The sequence below is a fragment of the Chinchilla lanigera genome, unplaced genomic scaffold (assembly GCF_000276665.1).
Source record: "Chinchilla lanigera isolate Chin_1 unplaced genomic scaffold, ChiLan1.0 scaffold00025, whole genome shotgun sequence".
NCBI classification, from domain to species: Eukaryota; Metazoa; Chordata; class Mammalia; order Rodentia; family Chinchillidae; genus Chinchilla; species Chinchilla lanigera.
This window is the reverse complement of record NW_004955426.1, coordinates 65,540-92,403: the sequence shown is the minus strand read 5'-3', so window position 1 is coordinate 92,403 and position 26,864 is coordinate 65,540. Positions and strand designations below refer to the sequence as shown.

At 42.5% G+C, this 26,864-nt stretch overlaps 1 pseudogene; it reads right to left on the bottom strand.

The window, feature by feature from the left end:
• Positions 1–5,452: 5,452 nt before the first annotated feature.
• LOC102003785 lies at positions 5,453–26,815 on the bottom strand (annotated as a pseudogene).
• Between the last annotated feature and the right edge of the window lie 49 nt (positions 26,816–26,864).

Here is a 26,864-nt window from a genome sequence, read left to right as displayed (position 1 = left end):
TTTTTTTGGTTTTTCTCCGGTACCAGGAACCGAACTCACGACCTTGCGCTTGCCAGGCAGGCGCTTTTGCCGCTGAGCTAAATCCCCAGCCCTGTTCCTGATTTTAATGTTAAAGATTTCAGTTTTTGTCCATTCAGTATGATGTTGGCTATTGTTTTGCCATATATGGCTTCAATCAGATTGAGATAAAGATGATGTATTCTGATTTCCTGTAGGGTTTTTATCGTGAATGAATGTTGGACTTTCTCAAATGCTTTTTCTGGTCTATTGAGATGATCATGTAGTTTTTATCCTTGGCTCTGTTAATATGGTGTATTACATTTATTGATTTATGTATGTTGAACCAGCCCTGCACCCCTGGGATGAATCCTACATGGTCATGGTGTATAATCTTCTTGATGGTTCGTTGCATTCTGTTTGCTAGTATCTTAATGATGATTTTTGCATTTATGTTCATTAAGAAGATTGGCCTGTAGTTCTCTTTTTTGGCTGGACCCTCCTCTGATTTTTGTATCAGTGTAATACTTGGTTCCAGGAATGAATTTGGGAGCACTGCTTCCCTTTCAATTTCATTAAACTGTTTCATCAGTAGTGGTATTATACCTTCTCTAAATTTTTTGTAGAATTCAGCAGTGATCCATCAGGAACTGGGCTTTTCCTTGTTGGTAAGTTTTTAATTACATTTTCAAGCTCACTGGCTGATTGGGTTGTTTAGAATTTTTATATCTTCGTGATTCAGTTTTTGCAATTCATATGTATCTAGGAATCTGTCCATGTATTCTGTGTTTTCTGTCTTATTAGAGTACAGGTTCTCAAAGTAGATACAGATGATCTGTGTTTCCACAGAATCCATTCTGGTTTCACCCTTTTCATTCCTAACTGCTTGAATTTGAGTCTTTTCTTTCCTCTTTTTGACAAGGTTGGCTAAGTGTTTGTCAACTTTATTTATTTATTTGTTTTTGTTTTTTTTGTACTGGGAATTGAACTCAGGACCTCACACTTACCAGGCAAGCACTGTGCCACTAAGCTATACCCCCGGCCCTGTCAACTTTATTTAATCTTTCAAAGAACCAAATCTTTTTTAAATTTATTTTTTATTTTTATTATTATTTTTTTTCCCGGTACTGGGAATCGAACTCACGACCTTGTGCTTGCCGGGCAGGCGCTTTTGCCGCTGAGCTAAATCCCCAGCCCCAAGAACCAGCTCTTTGATTCTTTAATTTTTGGTATTGTTTTCTTAATTTCTGCTCTGATCTTTATATTTTTCCCCCTTGTAAAAGGTTTCGGCTTCTTTTATTCTTTTTCTAGAAATTTGAGGATAAACTTTTGGTTGTTTATTTGAGCTCATTCTGTTTTTCTGATGTGAGAATACACTACTATGAATTGCTCTCACAGGGCTGCTTTCATGTGTCCCATAAGTTCCTGCATGTTGTATTGGCATTATGATTTAATTGTAGGTACTGCTTAATTTCTTCTGTCACCCATTGGCTGTTCAGGAGAGTGTTACTCAATTTCTAGGTGTTTATGGAGTTTTTGTGGTTTCTTTACTGTCAGTCTCCATTTCCTTGCACTATGGTCAGATAATATGCATGGGACCGTTTCAGTTCCGGTGCATTTATTAAGTATGTTGTGTGTGCTAGTACGTGGTCTGTTTTGGAGAATGCCCGTGTGCAGCTGAGAAGAGTGTGCGCTCTGATGTGTGGTGGGGCACTGTACAATCTACCTCCGTTCGTTCACAGGGAAGCCTGGCATTGCTCCCAGACCCGTGTGCAGTTGGTTTCTTCTGGACCCGGACCAGCTCCTTCTGTTTCACACTGCACTCTAGTCATAGGGCGGGTGGGGGTGTCCTCGTCCCACCCCAGGCCAGGGCTGCTTGCCTGCTTGTGTTGCTGGAGCATCTACATGGTCCCAGCTCCTACCTCTCACCAGATTTCCCCTTAGTCACTTCCAGCCGCCCGCAGTCCACTGTGACTGGCTGGCTCTTCCCTCCTTCTACTCTGGGATCTTGGCAGCAAAGCGACCCAGGACTGCCCTGCTGCTGCGGTTTGCGCGGAATCCTTTGACATGAAACCACGGCCCTGCACCCTTCTTCTGTTCCGCGTGTCTGTGTCCCAGACACAGCGCCGGTTCACCTCGCTCGCCAAGCGCTGGCTCGGTGGGGCCCCTGTGGAAATGGAAATAGCGTCCTGTCACCCCGGGCCTGCTGCACCGCGCCACAGTGGGTCTGCTCCCTGTTTCCTAGTTTTTGATTATTATGAATGAGCGTGCATAACGTTTAAGTCCTATACAATTTGCATACAGATTTTCTTTTTTTTTTTTGGTTTTTCTCCGGTACCGGGAACCGAATTCCTGACCTTTCGCTTGCCAGGCAGGCGCTTTTGCCGCTGAGCTAAATCCCCAGCCCCCAGATTTTCTTTTTTGAGTGCGTAATGTTATTGAAGTTGGGTAAAGCCCTGCGCCTAGGTTGCTGGCGGGTGTCCTGACTTTTCAAGGAACCGCCACAGTGAGTCCGTGCGTCCCAACTTCCTCCCCGCCGCACACGAGAGTCCCTGCGCTCTGCGTCCTCCTCCGCCCGTGGTTTTCTCCCCTCGTTTCTAGCAGATCTGTGCTGCTTCCCCATTAGGATATTGGTTCGTATTTTCCACATGACGCTTTTCACATGCTTGTTTGCTACCTGCATGTCACCTTTGGCGAAGTGTCTGTTCAAACCCTTTACCTCTTTTAAAAATTGTGTTATTTACTTATTGTAGAGTTTTAACAGTTCTTTATATCTTTAGAATATAAATCCTTTGTCAGCATGTTCTTTTCCGATATTTTTCTCCCAGTCTGTGACTTTTCCCCCCTATCAGTTACAGTGTCTTTTGTGAAGCAGAACTTTCTAATTTCGGTGATCAAGTTTTTCCTTTAGGAATTGTGCCTTTGGTGTCATGTCTAAAAAATCTTTGCCAAACTCACAAAATTTTCCTTAGTATTTTATTTCATGAGGTTTTATAATTTTAGTTTTTGTATTTGTATTTGTGGTCCATTTTGGGTTACTGTTTGCTTACAATGGGTTGGTATGAATTAAGCTGTATTTCTTTGTATATGGCTGTGCAGTGGTTCCCATTGTTTGTTGTAAAGGTGATCCTTTTCCCACTGAATTACTGTCTCACTTGGGTTGAAAAGCAATAGACAAAGTATATTTAGTCTATTTCCGGTCTGTATCTTATGTTTCATTGAGTTATTTATCTATACTTTATTTAATACTCTATAGTCTTAAGTATTACAGCTTCATGGAAAATCTCAAAAGTGGATAGTGAATCTACAACTTTGTATTTTTAAAAAATTGCTTTTAGCTATTGCAGCTCCTTTGCCTTTCCACATAAATTTCAGAACCATCTTGTCAATTTAAAGAAAGAAACTAATCTGCTGGGGTTTTGAAAGGGTTTGCATTCAATGTACAGATTAAATGGGAAAACACAGCATCTTAATAATCTTGAGTCTTCTAGTTCATGAACATGGTACATCTCACATTTACTTAGGTCTTAAAATTTTTGTTAGTATCATAGTTTCACCATACAAATCTTGTGTGTATTTTTTTTGAGACAGGGTCTCACTCTGTAGTTCAGGCTGGACTTGAGCTCACTATGCAGCCCAGGCTGGCCTCGAACTCACAATAATCCTCCTGCCTGAGACTCCTGAGTGCTGGAATTACAGGCGTGCGCCACTATGCCTGGCTTTCTTGTATGTATTTTGTTGGATCTAATTGTTTATTTATGGGTCCCTGAGGATATTCTTATTCACAAGATTATATGACTAAATCTAGATGCTTTTCTTACCTTCTCTTCCCTATTTCCTTGGCCAGAGCATTCTGTACAACATTAAGCAGAAGTGATATGTGCAATCTTGGTCTTATTTTCTCTTTCCAGTCTTTCGGCATTAATTTTAATGCTGTCTGTGGTTTTTGGGGAGCACATATTCTTTATCAACTGAGGAAGTTTCCCTCTATTCCTAGTTTGTTGAGTGCTCTTAAAAAATGGTGTCAGACTTTATCAAATTTACTCCCCATAGCTTTTGAAATGATTGTGTGGTTTTTTTTTCCCCTGCTATCAGTATTGTGTACCACATCAATAGTTTTTTAATGTATTGAGTCAGGGCTGTGCTCCTAGGATGAATCCTACTTGTTTATTGTGAACAATTTTTCATATATTGCTGGATTCTGCTTTCTAGTATAATTTTTAGTAAATACTTTCTAGTATTTGTGTTTATAGTCAGAAAAGATACTGATCTGCAATTGTCTTTTCTCATCATGTCTTTGTCTAGATTTGGAAGTAGGGTAAGGTTTCACTTGAAATTATTCCTACCTCTTTGATTTTTTGAAGTTTATTTCATAGAGTTTATGAAGGACTGATGTTAATTCTTACTTAAACATTTTATAGAATTTACTAGTGAACTGGCTTCTATTTCTTTGCTGAAAGAAACAGTTAATGAGTCCTTGATTGATCAATCTTTCATGTCTCTATTTGTTTTTAGGAGAAACCATTTTGAAGATATCAATATGTAATACAACAAGCATTGTTAATTTCCTACCACTTTGTAACTCTGTATTGTTTGTATTGTTCTTTTGCTATTTTGTAAATGGTTGTTTGTCTGTTAATGTTTTCCTCCTTTTATTTTTAAAAGAAAAAAAAAAGAATTTACTAGTGAAGCTATTTGGTTACCTGATGCTTTTGTCTTTTTTTTAAATAAACTGCTTTATTTGTAAATTATGTACAGAGTACACTTTACGTTATGACAAGGGGGTGGGGAAGAAGAGTCACCACCTTCCAACCAGTGCTCTTCGCGTTCCTGCTGGAGATGAGCATCCTTCTCTGCGTCATGTGTACAGTTCAGCTTGGATTTCCTAAGTTGGAGAGGAGAATTTGTAGCTAAATCAAAAATGTTCCTGCACTTTTACTAGTTGGCCTTTTCCCACTGAAGTTTGAACACTGCTAACTCAGAGTCTTTAAGAAATCTCCTGGTAGAATTTTATAATGAAAAACAAAAGTATAACTACCAAGAACAATGAGTTTAAGTATTTTAACCTAAAGAAACTGTGAAATGGCTACATAAACTATGAATAATCTGAAATGTTGGAGTTTACTCCTTTTATTTTGATTAATCTAACAGTAAAAAGCCATAGAACTATCAAAAGTACCATTAATCTAAACGTCATGTGGACAATGCATCTTCAATAACTATCAGAATGAGACCTACTTACTGTAAAATTATCAAATACATGAAACTTATTAATGGCTTTACACTGTACTAATAATAGTACCAATATTCTATAAAATGAAGGACTGAGTAGAACTTCTTGGCTGTCAAATCCTTTCAGCAAATGGACTTAAAGAATGCTACAAATGCCACATGTACGTTATGATGATCTGCCAGCATAGAAAATCCAACCTCTTGTGCTTATTCAGTCCCCAGGTTAGTCAGATTGTGATTTTTCGTGTGAAGATATAGGTGTTTCTCCATCATTGTCTTCTTCCTCTTCCTCTTCACAATCCCCATCTGTTTGCTGTTCCAGTTCCTCTTTTGCTGTTCCTGATCATTTCAAAATCATTCCCATTTCCACTACTGTGCTGAGATCTGTCGTCTTCCCTCCTGTCACTGTGTGTCTGAATGCCGTTCTCCACCTGAGCCTCTTGTCCATGATTTCCTACTTTCCTTCTTGTCCATGATTTTCTACTTTTCCTTCCTCATCTTCCTTTTTCTCACTGTCTGACTTTTCCTCACTGTCAGACTTCTGCTGTGTTTTGGTTTCAGATTTTTCATCTTTCTTGAAGTCTGCTTTTGGCCCTTTGTACTCTTGTGTTGCAGAGGCCTGAAGAAGTCAGTGAAGCCCATGTCAGCAGTCAGATTCGGCAAGAACCAGAAGTGGTGCCTTCCTCCAGTTATAAGCCAAATGATGAGAAACAGAATGCAACGAGCAACGGGTAGGAGAAGAATGCTGGCTACAAAGCAGCCTGCACCCACACTGAGGTAGTAAACACCTAGTCTCCTTTGTTTTGGCCAGAGTGGGAAGAGGGTGGCTGCTATTACCGCAATCACAAGAATTAATACCGTGACAAATGTTTTAATGTGAACTGGGTCGTAGACCCACACATGAACCTCATTGCCATCCAGAAACACTTGGTCATCATGTGGTTCAAGTTTGAGTTTTTTCTTAGTTTCCTTCTTTTTGGGGGTTCCCAGAGTTTCTTCCTTTCTGGAGTCTTCCCTTTTGCCATCTTTTTTTTCCTTTTTTGTCTTTTCTTCCTTTGTATTTTCTTTCTTGCTTTTTTATCCTCCTCTTTTCCACTTTCAGTTTTTCCTTTATCTTTTTCTTTCTTTATATCTTTTTTATCTTAAAGAGAGTAGTAAATGAGAAACAAACAAACAAAAAATGGAACAGTAGCAACATACCTGTATCACGAACGTAAATAAATCAAAGCAAGAACATTCAAAGTGATACAGGGTGTCAAGACAAAATAATATGAATCAACAATGGTTGTTACATTACATATCACTATCTTCAATTACATTGTTCAGATTACCAGATGTAAGAATGGAAGACTAGGGGCTGGGGATTTAGCTCAGCGGCACAGCGCCTGCCTGGCAAGCGCGAGGTCATGAGTTCGATTCCTGGTACCAGAAAAAAAAAAACAAAAAAAACAAAAAACAAGAATGAAAGATTGCTCAAACCATTAAAGAGAATAAGAAAATAATTCTTTGATAAAACAATAGAGATAATACAGAGTTTCATGGGCTGAATATGGTGGCACATGCCTGTAATCCCGGCACTCGGGAGGCTGAGGCAGGAGGATTGTTGCAAGTTCGAGACCAGCCTGGGCTACAAAGTGAGCTCAGGGCCACTGCATAACAAGACCCTATCTCAAAAAGACAAAAAAAAAAAAAAACAAAAAAAACCCCAAAACCACACAGAGTTTCACTAGACAAGATGGTAGGAGTTCACCATTGTATTTCCATTGCTTGTTACCTTCAAATCAGTTGCTCATCTTTCTTTATAGTTTTATCATACTTCATTTTCATTACTTTAAGTGCTTGATGAAAAAATTGTTTCTTTAAAAGCCTATTGCAGTAGTCAACCACAGACTCCCTGGTTGTAAATAAAGCTTCCTCTCCTTTCTTGGCTTTTGCCGACTTTGTATCCAATAGGCAATCCACTGCTTTTTAAGCAATAAAATAATGAACCGACTGACCCATCATATTCATGGATTTTGTTGGACAGTTGAATTGAAGATCCTTGGCTACAGCCTTCTCTTCTTTTTTTTTTCCCACAAAGGCATATTTAATATAATTAATGTTACTATGCAACAAAAGCAAGTGATGACATCACCCATGTTCATTTGTGTACATATAATTTGGGAGAAAGAAGTAAGCTATGAAAGTATATTCATCATTTGTGAAAAATGAAATTATATTTAAAAAATACTTTGCTATATTCTGTCCAAAATTTATTTACATTTCATTGACTAAGTCTAAAGTTGGCATGAAAGCTATCCCAGGGGTTACACGGAAAGAGGCAATGAAGATGAATCCAAGTCTCACAGAAATAGAAGACTTTTACTGGATACTGATAACATTCCAAAGTATACGAACTTTAATTTGGTCTAGAATTGCGGCCAGAGTCCAAGTCAAACAGTCAAAGACGTCCACTAAGTGCATGTATTAAAAATGTAATGTAGTGTTATGCTGCTGCGACGCTGTGCCGACCCGTTATCCCCGCAAGTCACTGAAACAAGCATTGCAGATGCGGACAGGCTTCTTGGAGGAAGTACAGCCTTCTCTTCTTTAGCTGGTTCACAAACTTCCTGGATCTGCTTCTTGTGCCGCCTGTGTTCTGCCCCTGCTGCTTTTGAAGAAGTTAAAAACTACCTTTGGTTTTACGTGCATCAAAGACTATTAATAGTTCATGTCTTTGGTTATCACTTTAAAAATTTGCTTATTTATACCTTCAGAGATAACTCAGCTCCCAAAAGGTCAAATCCATCAGTAAGTGACTAGTTGAAAAATTTACAGCACTGAGGAGTCATGTTTGATGGGCTCAGTTCTTTTTCACCTGATGGAACCCATTCATTTAAGAGACATTTACTGCAAGTCCATTGTGTGTTAGGTTTATAAGAGAAATTTTGACATGAGGGTAATGTTTTAATTTGCTGCTGGTGTAGAGGCTTTAGCTGATATATATATATATATATATATATTTCCAAAGTATTCCTTACTCTAAAGAATACTGTTATTAATATACTATATATATGTATCTTCCCGGTTATACATAAAAGTGGGAGTTTTTGATCATGCAAAATAACTGTTCATTTGATAATAATTCTTTTTGTAACTACAATTTTAATTTGCCCAACTCTTAGTCTCATAATTGGGCATTCAGTTCTTTATTCCTTTTTGAAAAGTTCATTAGTTATTGCCACTTCATAGTCTCATTGTTTGATAATACTTAAGATAAGAGATTATTTAAAATTTTTATTATTTCAGATCTGCTCATAGCTGATATTTTGCTATCTTAATATTAATTCATGTTAATAGAGATTTGACTTCCATACTTTAATCAGTAGACATTTATTAGTGATAAAATTATTATCACCATGGCTCAAGGAAAATAAGACACTAATAAACCTGGTTAATTGATAGCTTGGATACTTCCTTTTAGTTCATTTTATTATTGTCTGCCCTTTAAATAAAGCCAACTACAAAGAGAATATTCTAATGTGAATAAAATAGCTCTTAATATACATTATTTTTAAAAAGTCAGATGAATGTCTAAAAAGTTTAATTTTACTCTTTCAGTCCAGAGAACTCCAAAGCATGCCTCAGTCTAAAGAATATTCTTAGAGCCAGAAAGAAAGGGAAATGTGCTTCCACAAAGCGAGTAAAAGTTTTAAAGTGAATCTGTAGAAGATGAATTGTTAATCACTCTTCAAGGTCTAATTCTTCGTATTGAATTTTCTTCTTTTGGCCCAGTGACATATTCAGTGAAGCATCATGATTTTATACAATTAATTCCATGACTATAAGTACTGAAAAAGGAGAGGTTATTAAAACTCGGGAGACTTCTGAGTTCTAGTAAAACCATTAAGAAGGAACTAATGTGATAATAAAAGGAAAAGCAATTCAAAACTTACCAGCCTAATAAAGAATATTACCAAATATCTTACAGTAATAAAAATCTTTGAAAATGAAACAAAGAAAAAAAAAACCCTGCCAGCTGAGATTAAAAATCTGTTATGATGGGCCTAGTCCTCATTAAATCAGCAGTGATATCTTGAAGAGGATATTTAATTACAAAGTGATTTGTAACCCTTTCAAGGAGAGTTAATGGGGACTGTGAGTGTTTTGACATCAACGCTACACACATGAGGTCTAGCCACAGCACTTTCTATTGCATGATACTCACTTGTCTTTTCTGTGATCAGATTAGAAGCAATTCGTCCCTCAGCAAGACAGTGAATTACACATATGAAGCATTGAAATAACATCACCCTGCCAAGAAACACGAAGTATTTCATCTATATGAAGGGAGCTGGATGTCAAGAAATGCTTTGTGGTAGATGGCAATATGTGCGGGTCTCTTACCTTCCACTTTTACAGCGCTGAAGGGAAGAGAGGGGATTCTGGGACCCTAGTTCCTTCCTGTGGAAGAAAGGTTGGCTTTCCCTAGGGTGGGCTGATGCCCCTCCTACCCTGGGTCTGCACAGGATTACTGAGCTACAAAGCTTCCCTTTCACAGCCACCAGAAATCATATGACAAGGAGTCAGAACCACAGAAATGCCAGCCACCTCCCCCGCTTTGCCTGCCTGCTCCACCTCAGCATCCTCACAGATTTCCCCTGGGCGCAAATCTGTTCCAGTTTCTTTCCTTCTCCCACATTTCTTTTCTCAGTGCTGTCCTCCTGCTAGTAGGGTCTTAGCAGTGTCACTGTCTTGGGGGCCTCCTTTATAAAAACAATACTTATAAAAGGTGAGCTCACTCATAATAATCTCCGGGAGTTAAAAAAAAGTGGAAAGGATTTTAAGGAAATTAGATCCCCCCCCCATGTTATATAAGAGGTAGCTGAGCAAATGTGTGTCCTGACCATAGAAACGGTGCAGCCCTGAAGTGGGGGTACTGGGCTTCCTGCACCTTGCTCATTGCCTCCGAAGCTAATTTACACGGGGCTGGCAATGGCTACAAATGTCTGGCAGACCCATCTAAAGCCAGGGGATGACGAAGGGTGAAACATCCTCTTTGGGCATCAACTCAACAAGAACTGTTCTCAGAAAACAGGCAGGTAAGCCAGTGTGGTGCGTCCCTGTAACCCCAGCAGTCCAGGGGGCTGGGGCAGGAGACTGCATGTTCCAAGCCAGCCTGGGTAACAAGCAAGACTTTGTCTCAATATAAAGACATTAAAAAAAGGTTGGGGATGTAGCTCAGTGCTCCATGGGTTTGATCCCTGGTACTGAAAAAATAAAACGCACACCAGGCAAGCACCATACTGGGAGTTGTTACTGCCTCTCAGCTCCACTCCTCCCTTCTCACAGTCAGCTTGGTGCTGCTGGAGCAGAGGCTTCTCAGACATGGCTGTGCTTCACCACCTGCTCCCTCGTAGGCTCTGCCAAGATGGCGCCTGCTAGGCTGGGGAGGAAGGGTTCTACTTCCTGTTTCCTGTAACTGTTTCTATTTCCTGTTTCCTGGCCTACTGACAGTTATTTACCTTAGAGTAAAATGCAGACGTTTCAGTAGCAGGGCTTGCTTTGTCCAGAACCAGCCTTATCAGTCACTTTAGAAGCCCCCAACCCAGACAGTCATGTCCCCACCTTGGAGACTCTGACCCAGCCCTTGGGGCCTCTCCTCTCTACTTCCAGAGCTTGTAAACCCAACCTCATCCCTTGGTTCCCCAACTCTAGTGTGTTAATTGCTGTTTACATTTCTGCATTTGTTAATGTTAAATTCTCTGTTAAAATAGTGGGTGTGGTTTCTGTTTTTTGACTAGATCTTGAGTGATATAAGTACTTCAATTAATATTTACTATTTTAGTAAAGTAATTATAAGTATCTAAAGAGTAGGATACAATTTATTTACATCTAAATGTGGAAACAACTGGGTGTTGTGGTGCATACCTGTAATGCCATCACTCTGGGAGGCTGAAGCAGGATTGCAAATCTGAGCTCATCCTGGGCAATTTAGAGCGTGTCTCATAAAAAGGCTAGGGGATGTAGCTCAGGAGCCCTGAGTTCAGTCTCCAATAATACACACACACACACACACACACACACACACACACACGTGAAAACAGGAGCTTCTTCAAAGGAATTCATCCATCTTCAGAAACACGTCCTGGATTTCCTTCTGTATATCATCATTTTCCTGCTTAGGGTACCCTAGTGGGAATGTTTGAAGAGCATAAGCCCAAGGCCCTATTGCTGAGGGCATTTAGGCAAAGCAGGAGATTGTCAGAGACTAATGCCTTTTTAAAAAGAGATGGAGACAGATGGTTGGTTGGGAGGATCATTTTATCAATTTTCCACAAATTTTAACCAATGAATTATAAATCATATTATATCTCTGAAGATTAAAAGTGTATGGCTTTAAATGCTGCTGTTCTACTAATCATCAGAAAATGGTGATGGATTGGTATCAGAGGCACTGCTTGCCTGGGCTTGATAAAACTGGAATAAAAAGTTCCAATTCTAGCAGAGTTGCCTACCCCGTATGGCCTGGGTGGCTCATGCATGAATCAGAGCTTTTACCAGCCCTTGGAGACAGCAGAAGTCGCAACTTCTGACTTGAGCCAGAACTAAACTAGCAGCTGCGCTTCATTCTGTTCACTGATCAGCGAAGCTCCAGCTCAGATTGGAATACTCGCATGCATATGCTCGGCAGGCTGGCCGAGTCTCACTTGCAAGTCCCAGGGAAGACATAACCACGGAGCATTATCCTTCTCCTAATGTTCTTGGAGTAAATAAGGCAAGAGAACAGAGAGAGAGGAAACTCATGCTGGAGAGTGTATCCAACATTAAATTGTTCATGATGTGGTTAATAACAGGAGATAAATCAGTCTTGCATCTCTAACGTCACAGACATGTTGGTAACTAGCTGTACGTGGGTAGACTGCCTCCTTGTGCTCCATAGAGAAAACCGGGGCGTGGTGCTCAGCAGCAGTACAGCAACAGGGCGGTGTCGGTGGGACTGCGCAGGTGAGTTTGGGCCAGGCCCGTGGAGGGTGTGGAATACATATGTAGCTGTCTTCTAATAGAATGAAAAATGCCAATATGCATGAAAGGCAGTGTTTACAGGAAGAGAGCTTCTGAAAGGGCAGCTTTGGCGTTGTGTAGAAAAGGACCCCCACACCTTTGCCTGGTCACTGGTGAGAAGTAGGAAGCAAAGCGAATCCTCAGTGGGATGACTTCCACATGAAAGCCCCAGGCCATTCCATATTGCACTAGCTGGCAGGTGCCTCCCTACTGTGGAGAAGCATGGAACATGCAAACCTGGCAGGTGAGGGCTTGCTCCAGGACGTGAGATGCCTTCTCTAGCTGCGGGAGATTCTCCGGATACCATAGCATGTCTTCCAAAATAGCTAATTCACCTGAGAAACAAAAGCTGAGGCCCAACACAGAATAGCTTCACTTACTGAATTGTCATTTTAGAAAAAAAAAAAAGCCAGTTTTGCTAAGGCATATTTCAAGGTACACTCGCTCTAGGAGAAGCTCCTAGGTGGTTCTTCAGGGAAGAAACCTGTCTCACTTTGTCAACTTTGTTAGGATGCACAAGTCTTTCTTTTCCCTCACACAACACTTTTTCTAATTCTTTGGAACTCACATTTTGAGGAACCTTCTGGGAAATGGTCTGAGGTATTCTCAAAATCAGACATATGCAAAAATTTGATGCCCCCTTTTAGATGTAGTCTCTTGGAAAATTTGTTTGGAGCTTCTTGTTTTTCTTTTTTAAATCACACTGGGGAGGCTGAGGCAGGAGTATTGCTTTCAGTTCGAGACCAGCCTGGACTACATAGTGAGTGCGAGGCCAGCCTGAACTACAAAGTGGGACCTGTCTTTTTTTTTTTTTTGTCTTTTTGAGACAGGGTCTCACTACGCAGTTCACGATGGTCTTGAACTCACTTTGTGGCCCCTGGCCTCCAACTCACAATGATCCTCTTGCCTCAGCCTCCTGAGTGCTGGGATTACAGGCATGCGCCACCATGCCCGGTTCAAATGGGATGTGTTTTAAAAGAAAAATCAGGGTGTGTTTATTAATGTGTGTTTGCAATACATAATAATTGCCTTCATTTGGTGGAATTAGTACATGTATATAACATATCTTGATCATTTTTGTTCCTTTCCTCCTTCTGTTCTTCCCTTGATCCTCTTTCCCATCCCCAGTCTTTTTGTTTCCTGTTATCTATCACTAATTTTGCTCATTAACTTGTTTATATTTTAGATTTTTCATATAAGAGAAACCATGCAATATTTAACTCATTATGTCTGACATATTTCATTTAACATTATAGTCTCAAGTTCCTGCCATTTTTCTGCAGATGACATGATTTTATTTTTATTTATGGCTGAGGTAATAGATATTATATATATAGAGGTCCCATTTCCTTTATCCATTAATCTGCTGATAGTCATCTAGGCTGTTTCCAGAGCTTAGCTATTGTGAATTGCACTGCTATAAACATGGATGTACCTGTATCACTATAGACTGGCGGGAAAAGAACTTTTATGGCAATATGCTCAAGAGAAATGCAGCTTACTCAATTTGAGTTTCTACTTCTAATTTTTGGATCTTATTCCTAAGTATGTTAATCTAAGAAAACGAGTGTGTTGCATGTAAGAACTGTTTACTCTTGTTCTGGTACTGTACTGTCCAGGGACGTGGTGAGATTATGCTTCCCCACATCCTCAAATCAGGCAAGGCCACATGCCTTGATTTGTCCAATAAGACATGGGAAGGAGGCTTTAAGCACCAATCACATTCCCTTCCTCTGACCACACAGTGCCAGATGGTCAGGTCTTTGGCCCACTGCTCCGCTTAGTGACAATGACACTCCACTCTTTGTCATCCACCAGCTGCTACGTAATGGCCGTGTAACTTGAGAAGTAAATGATTCCTTATTTTTCCAGCTATTATCCACAATTTAGTTTTATTTTAATACAGAAATTGCTGCCAGAGCAGGGAAAACAGCAAGAAAAGTATAGCTCGTCACTGGTTTTGGGAACAATTGGTAGGCAGTGAAAACACTGTGATGAAGTCTGGAAAGACGACGTGAGGTGTTATAGGATGGCAAACTTTCCCGCGGTTTGGAAGGTGGATTGTGTGCCGACTGACTGCAGTGCCAAGGAGAGAGGCGGGAAAGCAGCAGGTTGATAACGTGCGCTGGTTTTTATTGGCCGGCTTTGACAGCACAAAGTCAGAGAAGAATTAGCTGGATTCCAGGCAGGAATATGAATGGGAGACTTGAGGCTTCACCGTGTCGGAAAGGCTGAGTGGTTTTAGATCCCAGACAGAAGATAAAATTGAGAGAACATTTTGACAATTAAAAAATATTAAAACACAGCCTGGGACTTGTGTGCACTGCGGACGGCAGCTGCAGCGGGAAGGTGGCCCCGGGCCTCGGTCATCCACGTCTGAGCACAGTTGCTTGGGCGTTTCGGCTTCCGTAGCCTTAGACCTGTTGGTTCTGGAAGAAGGCACTTGCGGAACGCACCGTGATCTTGCTCTGCGCAAGCAAAATTTGCCCTCAGCATCAGTTCTTCACAACGTGCTTCTGCTGTCAGCCAGCAGGGGCCGTATTTGAAGGGCTCAGCTCTTGTCAATGGAGCATTCAGAGTTAAGTTTGGTGACTTTAACGGGAAATATTTGGCACTTTTCCTTTATCCCTTGGATTTCACCGTTGTGCGTCCCACAGAAATTGTTGTTTTCAGTGACAAAACCAGTGAGTTTCATGGTGTGAACTGTGGGTTTGTTGCAGTTTTGGTGAATTCCCGCCTTACCCATCTTGCCTGGATCAATGCACCAAGGGAGAGTGGTTTTGTCTTCATAATCGACTCCAATGGAATCATCAGGCATTTGAGCGTCCGTGATCTCCCGGTGGGCTGAAGCGTGGAAGAGACCCTCTGTGTGGTCAAGGCATTCGAATTTGTGGACACCCACGGAGAAGTCTGCCTGGCAAACCAAACGCTGGATTCCCCTGTAATCAAGCCAAATCTGATTAGCCTCCGAAGGTGCTTTGAGGAGGCGCATCAGTAGGGCATCCGTGTGGACCAACAGTTTCTCCAGCTAGACAAGAGCTACAGCTGGAAGCACTTAGGCCTCTCAGAGATGATTACTTACAGAAGGCAAACCCCCCAGTTATGCTTGTACTTACACATGTTACTCTAAATGTTTTTGTACCATGGGCTGAGGTTTTCTAAAGGTGGTTGGTGCAAGACTCAGGAGTCCTTAGGAACATGTTGCTGGCTGGTGAAGTTCTACAGAGTCTGGTTCCCACTTCTTACGTCGTGTCTTCAGTGGATAGAGAAGGCACTCTTCTTTCGCACCCTTCCTTGAGCCTTGTGTGCAGCAAAGTGGTGCCACATGCATTGAAAGCTTCTGATCAAGGGCTCTGAAATTTTCTTCTTGAACTTCTTTACATTAAACTAAACTTTCTGTTAAGGTAACAAAGAGCATAGTTTTATGTTGTTAGCTTCAGCATACATCTTGAAACGGATGTATCTATGATAGGAATGAATGTGAATCACGTTACTAAGAAATGTGATGGCAAAGTGACTTAACTGATCATGCACGGCCCCATCCCTGAGATTCATACATTTACGTAGTTATTTTACTTATTTCATTCAGTAACTGGCTTCATGTCTATCTGTATTCCTAGCTATTGATTAGATATCATTATAAAACCCATGTATTGATTCTCTTGGTTCAATATGATTGCATTTTGAAATTGTTGTAATTATTTTCTTGCTCGAAGCGCTCAATGTAAAATATACAAATAAACATATTTAAAAAGAATAGAGCCTGCTGGGAATATAGCTTAGTCACATAAGCATCTGGCAAGCATAACGTCCTGAGTTCAATTCCCGGTACCAAAAAAAAAAAAAAAAAAAAAAAGAATACAGGAATATAGCCTTATAGCAAAGGGCACCATCTCTACATCTGCCATAAAAAAGTCACTTGACTGATTCTATTTTCTTGGCCATCCCACTATTATTAAAATTTCTGCAAGGACTAATATGTATAAAAGTAAAGATGTAAGTCATCTGTGTCTTGGGAGAAAATTGGGGTGTGACTGTTAGCACATGCGTCTTCTGGAATGAAATAGATACAAAGACACTTGCGTGCATGCGGTGCTGGGGGCTTCCAAAAGAGTCACCAAGTTAAACTAAAAAATACAAAAAGATCCCTGGGCCACCCACCACTTAGGGCTGGATGTGGAATGAGAGAGCTGTGCAGCCCTCCGTGACGCTGTCCCTGACGGCAACCTTAGCGGTGCCACAGCGCCTAACGGAAGGCAGCGCCAGGGCCCTTGGAGGATTATGGGTAAGGAAGCTCCTGGAACTGAGCACATGTAAGGGCGGATGTCCTCACCCAGGGCAGACCTCACATTATTTGTCCAGGGATTTCAGGACTGCTGAAGACCAGTGCCTGCTGTCTATTTGCCATTTTCCCTTTCCCTGCACAGGGACACTTTTGGTGTTGTTTCCTAGTTTACCTTTGTAGCTTGGGAACTTACTTCTTAGTGCTCGGCCTTCAGAATGAGAAGAAGCATATCCAGGTTCAGTCTGGTCACTGTGTAGTATCTCCTGCTATGCAATGAATTTGTGTCCCTCAAAATTCATGTGTTGGAGCCCTAACCTCTGGTGCGGTTGCAATCACAGACAGAGCCTTTAATGGGGGTGATTAGGGATAAATGCATCATATGAGTGATCCCTAGTGCCATAGGACTGATGTCTTCATGAAAAGAAGGCACCAGAGCTGTATTCTCATGGAAGAAAGGTCTTGTGAGGACACAGGCAGGAGATGGCCACCTGCCAGTCAAGGAGAGACCTTGGTCTTGGACTTCCAGCCTCCAGAATTGTGAGAAATAAATTTCCATGGTTTCTGCAACCATCCTGAGGTGTTTCTATGATGGCCCTAGATAACTAAAACATTCCTGATAAAGACACTACTGAGCATTACCCAGAGATACCTGACCTGTGCCTGGGTGGCACCTTTGAGATGTCTCTTCTGGGGAGCAAATCAATGAATTTTGTTTAAGAGAAGAAATTTGAGCTCAAAGGGGTCCGAGGGGTGGACTGTGGTTATCATTAAGCCTTTGAACCAGGGTTCCAGCATGGTAGGATTGAGCTTTTGGCCCCGCTGGCCCTGTCCTGAATAGAGGTGTGGTCACACAGGCCACTTAGCCAATGGATGTGAGAAGAAGTGAGGTGTTTCTTTTAGACAGAATCTTTAGAGCCAAAGCACAATTTGCGATGTTCCCATCCCCTGTCACTGTAATCTGTGACATCTAGGTTGATGGTGTCAAGTCTGTCAGCCTGTGTGCAGATGCCATGGAGCAGGGACTCCGCCATGCTACCAAAGATCACCAGCATAGGAGAGAAACAATAAAGTCATTAAGATTTTTAGGGATAGTCTGTCTTGATGGATCTAATCAATGCTAAGGGTAGGGAAAATGTCCAAACTTGTCATAGAACTTGACTGCATAATGTGTAGAATGTGATTAATTATTTGAATATTTTGGAATTTATCCTTCATTAATTAAAGAAATAGACCTCACAAGATGCCCATCAGTCACTGAGCCATGCTTTATATTCAAAGAAGATGCTATCGAATCACTGCCAGAAGAACATGTTTTAAGTTAATTTGTCAGTAGAGGTGATGGATTCTTTTAAAACCGGTCATGCTTCTCCGCTCAGCTGCCCCAGGCAAGGCAAGGGCTGTGTGCGGTGATGGATCAGAGTCCGGTGGGCCTCAGACCCACAGCGTCAGACCCACTCCCTGGCTGGCAACGAAAGAGCACGAAAGAGCTGACACCAAAGAGGCCGAGTCCCCAGCGGATCCTCAGGTGGTGCTGAGCTGAGACCTGAGCCACAGGCAGGAGCAGGGGCAGGCAACTCACAGCTCACAGAAGGTGTCAAGTCAAACTACTGTGACCCACCGGACGTTTGCTGCACACTCTTCTGAGTGGTGTGATTGCAAGGGAATTCTACCACGCATGGTTCCACTCTCTGGCTGGTAAAATGCTAAGAGTGTATTTGGTATGTTGTTCTAACAGAAAGTTAAGACTAGTAACATCGTTGTCCTTGTGCAGTTGGATTTTTTTTTTTTTTTGGTACCGGGAATCGAACTCATGACCTCCTGCTTGCCAGGCAGGAGCTGTGCTGCTGAGCTAAATCCCCAGCCTGGATGTTTGTTTTAATAATACTTTAGAAAACAAAGAACTTCAAGGCTGTGTGTGTGTGAGAGAGAGAGCGAGAGAGAGAGAGAGAGAGAGAGAGAGAGAGAGAGAGAGAGAGAGATTTTGAAGAGAGGATACTTGTGAAGAATCGCATGTGATGAAGAGAGTAGAAATGAAGTTGATGTCAAAGTGTTGTCCCGTTCATCTTCAGGAAGCTTCTAGAAGATGTCCTCTGACATATTTGCTTGAGCAGCCATTTTATACAGTGTGACCTGCCTCCCTGATTGGCTCAAGGGGTCTCTTGACCCATACTGAGCCCTTCCCTAGGAGTTTTCACTAGAGGCTAGAGTGTTGAATCAGTTGCTTTCTGGTGTAGAGGTTGCAAGAAACAAACTTGAAGTTGTAGGCAATGGTCTTGCCCCTCTGGAAGGTCTTGGTGAGTGACTGAAGAATGAAGCAGATGTGTAAGGGAATAGAGTCTGGAGTCTGGTGCTAGACCTGGCTCCATCTGGCCACATGGTCTTGTGCTACTAAAGGGCAAGTTTGTACTGTCCCTGTGTGTGCATTCCCTAGGGCTTCCACAACCTGGTACCACGCACTGGGTGGTTAAAGAGCAGAAGTGTGTCCTTTCACAGTTCTGGAGGCTGGAAGTCCAAAATCAAGGAATCTGCAGGGTTGGTGCCTGCTGAGGGCTCTGGGGCGGGAAACTGCTCCCGACTTCTGTGGCAGTCAGCACCCATCAGCATCCCTTGGCGTTTAGACATGTGATTCCTGTCTGTGCCTGTGTCCTAGGGTCACATGCCCCTGTGGCTTTTCACATTCCTTTATGTCTCTTCTCTCTATTAAGACACCAGTCATGTTGGGTTTGGTGTGCACATCTAATGACACCATCTTAACCCCATTCATCTGTAAAGACCCTATTTACACATAAGCTCACATCCACAGATATTAGGCTTATTTGGGTATATCTTTTGGGGTACTCAAATCAACTATATTATTAATACCATTTAATGTATATTTTTCTTAGCCTTCTTAGAAGTGGCTACTGTCCATTGGGTAAGTTGGGAAGGCCCCTGAGGTAGAACTTGGAGGCAGAAATCTTCAAAAGGGGCATGAAATGCTTCACCAGTGCTGGGGGGAGTAGATGATTAGGGTTTGAGTTGAGAATGGCTCAAGGGACAGATGTGTGAAGTTCCAGGTACCACGGACTGAACAGGAGAAAGATAGGAGTTGGAGAGCTTGGGTCTCCTCCCTTTGCAAGCGAAAGAAATCCAGCTCAAATCTTCTTACGGGAAAAAAAGAAGGTAGAACTATTGGCACATATAACTGGAAAGGCAAGAAATATTATATAAGGCAAAATAAAACATAACCAGTGTTTTCTTGTGGAAATATCAGAAGTAGCCAAGAAGTTTCTCTTTATTACAATCTAGCAATTAGTTACTACTACTGGAATAGTATTAACAATAGGCCTCCAAATACAGTTGGATATATTGATGAATGGCTAGGTTTTTTAAAAAAATTTATTTTAAAGAGAAAAGAACAAAAACAAATTAACAAACAGAAAGACATAAACACAATAACACAAAACCAGTAAAAATGATACAGAATGTCAAACAAGGTGACAGGAAATTAACAATGGTTGTTGTATTACATATTGTTATCTTCAAATTGGTTACTTAGATCACCAGATATAGGCATGTAAGATTGATCAAACAATTAAACATTAACTATTCCTTTCAATAAATCAATAGAAATTAGTAGTACAATTATCATAGCTATCTCATATATATATATATGAGATATCCCAGTCGCTCTTTCCTTTTGAGCAGTTTCTTCCCCTTTCATAATATCTATTGTACCTTTCAGATTTTATTTACTCTTTCAGTTTCTCACAGGAGGGAGCCAATACGGTGTTTACAGACATGAGTCTGATTTATTTCACTTATGAGAATGGTCTCTAGTTGCATTCTTTTTACCTATAAAAGCATTGAGTTTATCTTTCTTTATAGCTGAGTAATATTCCATTACATAAAAATACCACACCTTTTTTATCCATTCCTCAGTTGATGGGCATTTGGGTTGTTTCTGCGATTTAGCTATGACAAATTGCGCTGCTATAAACATGGGTGCACATATATCGCTGCGGTATGATGTTTTCAGTTCTTCTGGAAAAATACCCAAAAGGGAAATAGGTGCATTGAATCGGACCTCAAATCCTAGTTTACTGAGGAATCTCCACACTGATTTCCACAGTGTGGTGGAAATTTACACTCCCACCAACAGTGATGAAGTGTTTTACACTTTTCTTACAGCCAAACATTTAGTTTTTTTTTTTTTTTTTTTTTCTGTACTGTGAATTGAACTCGGGACCTTGTGCTTGCCAGGCAGGCATTTGTGCTGCTGAGCTATATCCCCAGCTTTCAGTGCTAGTTTTTAAAGTGTTATGAAACTAAAAAGTATTGAAATTACATGCAATATTATAGGAATCTAAAGGAGGAAGAAGGGACTTTTTGCTGGAATAGTTAGGAAAGGTTCCATAGCAGAGTTAAAACACCCATTGTTTTGGTAAATCTTGTTACGTGTTTCATTACAGGTCTGGGATTGTGAATAGTGACTTGAAGACAGAATTTTTAGAACTGATGATATTGAAGCCAGTTTTGGTGCCGTTTCTGGAATTCAGGTAGCCACCACTCAGTGGAGGGCAGCCTTAGAGGCTCCCTGTGTCTAGACAAGGGGGAGAACCTCGGCACACTTAATTGTGTGGATTTTATTCCCAAGGTCCCCCTGATGTGTCCCCGAAAGGTTCATGAACCAGAGGCCTGGTCTCCAGGGTGGGGTTGTTGGGCAGTAGTGGAACCTTTAAATGAAGGAGCCCAGTGGAATTGCTTGGGTAAGGGGCACCACTCTTGACAGGGGTTAGAGTTTTCTTCCGGGTCAGGTCTCACAGGACTGCTGTGTCTTGGAGAACAGGTTGTGTCCAAGTGGGTCTCACCATCCGGGCTGGCTCTTCTGCTCAGTCTCTCAGGCACATGTTCTGTGACCACCAATCACGACCCATCGACTTAAGAGTAAGATCGCCTAGCGGTGAGTAAGCACAGTTCTGGGTGTGTCTGTGTGGTGCTTTAGCAGACCGAGGGGGGGGCGTGGGGACTCACTGTAGTTGTGTGAGGCACCAACCAATGGGCTTGCAGCTTGGACGGAATAAACAGGGAATGAGAAGGAAGTTGCCCTGCTTTGAGGAACTCCCGTCTTCCTGAGTGGGTTCATGCTTTGCTGCTATCAGCTTTGGGCATCAGTGTCCAAGTCTCCAGTTTGTTTATCCTTCCAGTGCAGAACACACTGGTGACCGTTCAGTGAGCCTCCAGGCCTCTGACCTCGGAATCCCTCTTGTTCTGTAGTTTCCACCTTCTTGGCTGTGATGCTGCAGGATTCTCTCTCTTCTGACCCTATGAGCCTCCCTAATAAATTCCCTTGCATAATTAGACGTGTACTTTCTATCGATTCTGTTCCTCTGGAGAACCTTAACCACTACCTGCTCCTCCCACATGCACCACTTGCCCACCATGTTGTGGTGCATCCAGGGCTCTGCTAAGATCCTGGCACTTTGGTGTTTGGACTTTGAAGCCACTGGAATCATGAACTAAATATTCCTTATACTTTATAAAGTACTAGTCTTTGGTGTTTTGTTATAGCAACAGAAAACTAAGATAACCCCCATTTAGCTTTATTCTATTTTAATTAGAAAGAAGATATGAGAAGAACCAAACTAATCTCTAGAATTTATCAACCAAGACAGTAGACACTTTGGTAAGATAAAATAAATGAATGTGAAATTTAAGTAATCTTGTATTAGAATAAGACAAATAAGCATCTAGATCTCAATCTAGAGTCTACATTTACCCTCTGGGATGTATGCTTTAGGAAGTATAAATGGATCTAGGAACCTTGCCTTTGAAAAGGTTAATAGACATTATTTCAAGGTAGTCCAACAGGAAGTTCAAATTCCCTTTTTCTGACTTGTTTTAAATTTCAGGAAGAGGTAAAAAAATAGAAAGAAAAGAACAGGGAGGAGAGCTCAGTATCCTTTCTACTGATGCCTCCCTGGCCCCGTGCAGTGGGTATGTAACCTTAGCAATTAGTCATTTTCTTTTTAAATTTATTTTTTTAGTTGACAAGTAAAAATTGTACCTATCTATGGGCTTCCATGTGATATTTCAATGCATACACATGTTGTGTTATGTTCAGATCAGTATAAGCTTATTTGTCTCTTCAAATATTTATTCTTTGTGGTAAAAACATTCAAAATCCTTTCTTCTAGCTGTTGTGAAATCTACAGTACATTCTCATTCTCTGTAGCCATGGTACTGTGCCATAGAACACCAGCATGAATTTCCCTTATCTGACTATACTTTAGTACCCATTGGCCAACCTCTTTCTTCTTTTTCTCCCAGATTCTAGTAACCATTATTCTACTCTCAACTTTTATGAGATCAACCTTTCCTCTATTTATTTATTTATTTATTTATTGATTGATTGATTGTCTTTTTGAGACAGGGTCTCACTGTACAGTTTAGGCTGGTCTTGAACTCACTGCCTTGGTAGCGCAGGCTGGCCTTAAATGTGCAATGATCTTCCTGCCTCAGCCTTGCGAGTGCAGCATGTGTTACCACACCCAGCTGCAAAGAAGACATCTCTTTTTCTTTTTGGTACCAGGAATTCAACTCAGGACCTTGTGCTTGCCGGGCAGACACTGTGCCGCTGAGCTATATCCCCAGCCCAACTTTTTTTGAACCCACATAGGACTGAGATTATGCAAACACAAAGTAATGAGAAGAAGAAAACATTAAGCGCAGTGGCACAGGCCTGTAATGTCTGCATGCTGAGTCAGGAGGGTGGCAAATCTGAGCCCAGCCTGGGTAACTCAGTGAGACCCTCACTCACAATAAAAAAGAGAAAGGGCTGGGCATGTAGCTCAGTGCAAAGGTTCTGGGTTCAATCCCCAGCATTGTGAATTAAAAAAAAAGATGGAGGAGGAAATATTGATTATCCTGATTTAATCAGTACACATGGTATTCAAATATCATACAGTACCTTGTAACTATATATGAATTTTATATCTTAATAAAAAATTTAAAAAATCCAGAGGAGATGGAGATGCTGGTCACCTTGATTTTACGACTACGCACTGTACGCATGCGTCGCACCATCCCCCATAAATACAGGCAGCTGAAAAGAACAGTGGAAGTGCCCTTCTCTGGCCCATCTGTAATGTGCATTGCCACGGTGAGTGCCGTGGGCCACACAGCAATTTCCACGAGAATTATGCAAAAGCGGAGATCACATTTTATTCCTTTTAGTGCTCTCCAGAGGTTGCAGATCGCAGCCTTCTACCCCCAGGGCCTTGGGCACCTGTGCTGCCAGGGCTGGTCGGGGGCAGAGGCCTGAAGCGCAGGATCAGGAAGGAAGCGGGGGGCACTCACAGGACAGGGAGTGAGGCCAAGGCCTAAGGGGAGGTTGTGGCCAGGGAGTAGGGGACAAATGTCACCGCTCAGCGGGGAGCTGGTATAAGGCAGAGGTCCTTCCACAGAGGCACAAGGCAATAAGGGGCAGGTTACGGGTGGAGGGGCTGCAGTCTTTGATTAGGACTGGTTGGGCTTGACGGTGGCTCGGGAGGCAGGGGCAGGTTGGGGACACCGGGGGAAGGTAGCTGGCCCTCTCCAGGCCTGAGCTCTAAGCTCCTGCGGCACTGTTCCCCAAGCCCGAGTGGGCACTGGTGGGTAGCACTGGCTAGGGCACTGGACAAACTGGGCCCGCAGGAGCATCCCTGACTCAGAAGTCAGGGCCAGGGCTTGGGCCCGGTGTTCATCTTCTGCACCCAGCTCCTCGCTGGGAAAGTCACACGCGACCGGGTACCTCACATTTGTTGACTTTACAATGTGCTAGGCTTGGTGGAGGGGGGTTTCCTAGGTCTTACCTCACTTAACCTGCACCTGCCACTACTCCCATTTACAGCTTAGGAAACCGAGGCTTGAAAAAACCAGCCAGTCAAAGTCGCACGGATGGCCCGGTGCTGCACATCTGTGACTCGGGCACAGCAGTTTTCTCTGCTCTCAGTGCCAGGTGAAGCTTTGTGTTTGTGTACGAGTGGCTTGGTGACAGTGAGGGATGAGCCCACACACTGGGGTCTTCAAAGCAGTCATTCTAAATCGCTGACACATCCCAGGCGAGGCAGCCTGTAGGACCTCCCTTGGGGAAAACACCCCTTGCGTCTCAGAATACCTCTCCTACTCCTCCCTGGCGAGGCAATCCCTGTACAGGAGATGAAGGCTTTCATGAAGATAAGGCTGAGCTTTTTTCCTCTTCACACTTCGTACTGTCCCCAGGGCGCCTGAAGCGGACAAGGGATGATTTTTCCCGGAATAGGAGAGGAGGGAAGGAGCTGCTTTTAGAACCATTTGCCTCTCACATTCTCTCGTTACTTTAATGCCACCATGACAGGCTTGCGATGCCCATGTTCCTGGGAGGGGAGAGAACACCTCCAGCCCTTCCTCCTACCCTGCCAAGCACCCTGCCCCATGCCACGCCCTTCCTGTTGCTAGGAGGCCAGCGTTGGTCGAGGAAGGTGCTACCCACCCTGTGCTGGGAAGTCCTGGAAAGGCCTGGTGCTTTCGGCCACTGGGGAGACACAGTTCAAAGCAGCACTGGGATTCCACCTCACTAAGGAGGAATGGCTGTCCTCACGGCCTCAGAAAGCAGCAAGTGCTGGGGAGGAGGTGGGGACAAAGGCACTGTTCTACATTACAGGTGAGAGTAAGGGAGTGCAGCTGCTACGGAAGTCAGCAGGGAGAGTCCCCCCAAAACTATAGCAGTCCATCGCCTTAACCACTCGGCCACCTCGTCCTACATCCCCCCAAAACTATAAATAGAAACCCATTTGACCCAGGGGTGTCTCTCCTGGGTATCTTCCGGAAAGAGTTCAAGTCGTCATATTGCAATGATGCCTAATTACCATCCCATGTGTGTGGCAGCAAAATTCACAATAGCTAAATTATGAAAACAGCCTTACGCCCAGCAGCAGATAAATGGACAAAGACAATGTGGTCTACACACACATTGGAGCACTATTCGGCCATAAACAAGGATAAATTTGAATCACTTGTGGGAGAATGGATGGGTCTCAAAACCATAACGTTAAGTGAAATAAATCTGATATGGAAATTTAAATATTACATTGTTTCTCTTACACGAGAAACTCAGGCTATGAATAATTTGAAGAGCAAGATAAAGGAGACAGAGTAGGAAACTGGGAGGTAGCCTTTTTTGCAGATTGGAAAGGGCCCTGGGGAAGGAGGGAGAAATGATCATGACGCCCTATGTATATGTACCAGTTTCCCAAATGAATATAATTACTATGTATTGCCAACATAGACAAATACAAATAATAAACAAAGCAAACTAATGTATTATTAAGGAAGGCGTTCTAGTAGAATTAGTTTGCACTTCATTACAAATGCCTAGAAGATTAATAGCTAAATTACAGAGAGAAGAGCCACGTTAGAGCGGGAAGTGCCCCGGATGTCCCGCCCTCGCGGCCTGCGAGTCTGATCCGTGTGTAAGCAGGAGCCTTGTGTTTCCGCTTTGCTCTGCGTCCTGCGGATGATCGGCCGGCCCTGCCCGAAGCGGAGCAGGCGGCGTGGCCGTGGGTGCAGAGACCTCAGGAGCGGGCTTCGGTAAGGCTGATGTCGGCTCCGTGTGTCCTTTTTTCCTCTCTCCTTGCGGGTCCCCAGGAGGTCTGTGCCCAGTACCTTCTCTTCTGTGACCAATCTCTCTGTTTCCCCCTTTCAAAAATTGTGTGCTATAACATCGTATTATGTTGTGATTAATTAATCTTAATTGTGTCAAAATATGCACAACATAAAATTTACCATTTTAACCATCTCATTTCTTTTCTCTTTTTGATACTGGAGCCCAAGGCCTTGCCACTGATAGGCAAGCAATCAAGCCCTTTTAAAAATTTAACTTGATTTTGAGACAGGATCTTCCTAAGTTGCCCAGGCTGGCCTTGAACTTGTGATCCTCCTGCCTCAGCCTCTCCAGTAGCTGCTGGGATCACAGGTGCGTGTCACTGCACCTGGCCCATCTTTACCATCTTACCATTTTTAAGTGTACAAGTTGGAGTCAGTGCCCTTAAGTACACTCATGTACTTCTGCCAGCATCACTACCATCCACCTGCAGAACTTTCCACCCTATGAAGCTGCCACTCTGTACCCATTAAACCCTGGCTCTCACCACCCACTCCCAAGTCCCCCAGCTCCTGGCAGCCTTACCTACTTTCTGTCTGCAGGAATTCAGCTCCACTAAATACCTCAGGCAGGTAGGGCCACACGTACTTGTGCATGTTTCCTTCCCTGTCTTTGGAAAAAGAATCATATTAGTAGAGCTGCAGT